Source organism: Triticum dicoccoides, unplaced genomic scaffold (genome assembly GCF_002162155.2).
Source record: "Triticum dicoccoides isolate Atlit2015 ecotype Zavitan unplaced genomic scaffold, WEW_v2.0 scaffold58558, whole genome shotgun sequence".
Lineage (NCBI taxonomy): Eukaryota > Viridiplantae > Streptophyta > Magnoliopsida > Poales > Poaceae > Triticum > Triticum dicoccoides.
The window spans coordinates 1-743 of NW_021284007.1; the positions used below are offsets into that span (position 1 = coordinate 1).

General features: G+C 51.7%; 1 non-coding gene across 1 annotated transcript; it reads left to right on the forward strand.

Annotated features, from left to right (window-relative positions):
- The first annotated feature begins 370 nt into the window (after positions 1 to 370).
- Positions 371 to 489, forward strand: LOC119347103. Its single transcript, XR_005168133.1, has one exon. It is a non-coding gene; the product is annotated as a 5S ribosomal RNA (ribosomal RNA).
- Positions 490 to 743: the final 254 nt, after the last annotated feature.

Consider the following 743-nt stretch of genomic DNA (forward strand, 5'->3'; position numbering starts at 1 on the left):
CGAAGTTAAGCGTGCTTGGGCGAGAGTAGTACTAGGATGGGTGACCTCCTGGGAAGTCCTCGTGTTGCATTCCCTTTTTAATTTTTTTCGCGCCGCTTGCAAAACAAAACGCACGTGTAAGTAATATATTTACCGTGTTTTATTATTTTGCACGAGTGCGGTAAGTCATAGCTGGGTGCTCACGATTCACGGGTCCAGCGTCGGCGTTGTGGCGCGGCAAGCGTGCACTGGTGCGGTTGAGAGGGAGGGGTGGAAACCGCGTTAAACTCGTCTCCGTAGTTGAGAGGGAGCGGCCAAAGCAATGTACAATCGTCTTTGTAGTGGAGCTGGGAGGGGCAAGGATAAGGGACGAAGACCGGGGTAACATGTCGGATGCGATCATACCAGCAACTAAGCATCGGATCCCATCAGAACTCCGAAGTTAAGCGTGCTTGGGCGAGAGTAGTACTAGGATGGGTGACCTCCTGGGAAGTCCTCGTGTTGCATTCCCTTTTTAATTTTTTTCGCGCCGCTTGCAAAACAAAACGCACGTGTAAGTAATATATTTACCGTGTTTTATTATTTTGCACGAGTGCGGTAAGTCATAGCTGGGTGCTCACGATTCACGGGTCCAGCGTCGGCGTTGTGGCGCGGCAAGCGTGCACTGGTGCGGTTGAGAGGGAGGGGTGGAAACCGCGTTAAACTCGTCTCCGTAGTTGAGAGGGAGCGGCCAAAGCAATGTACAATCGTCTTTGTAGTGGAGC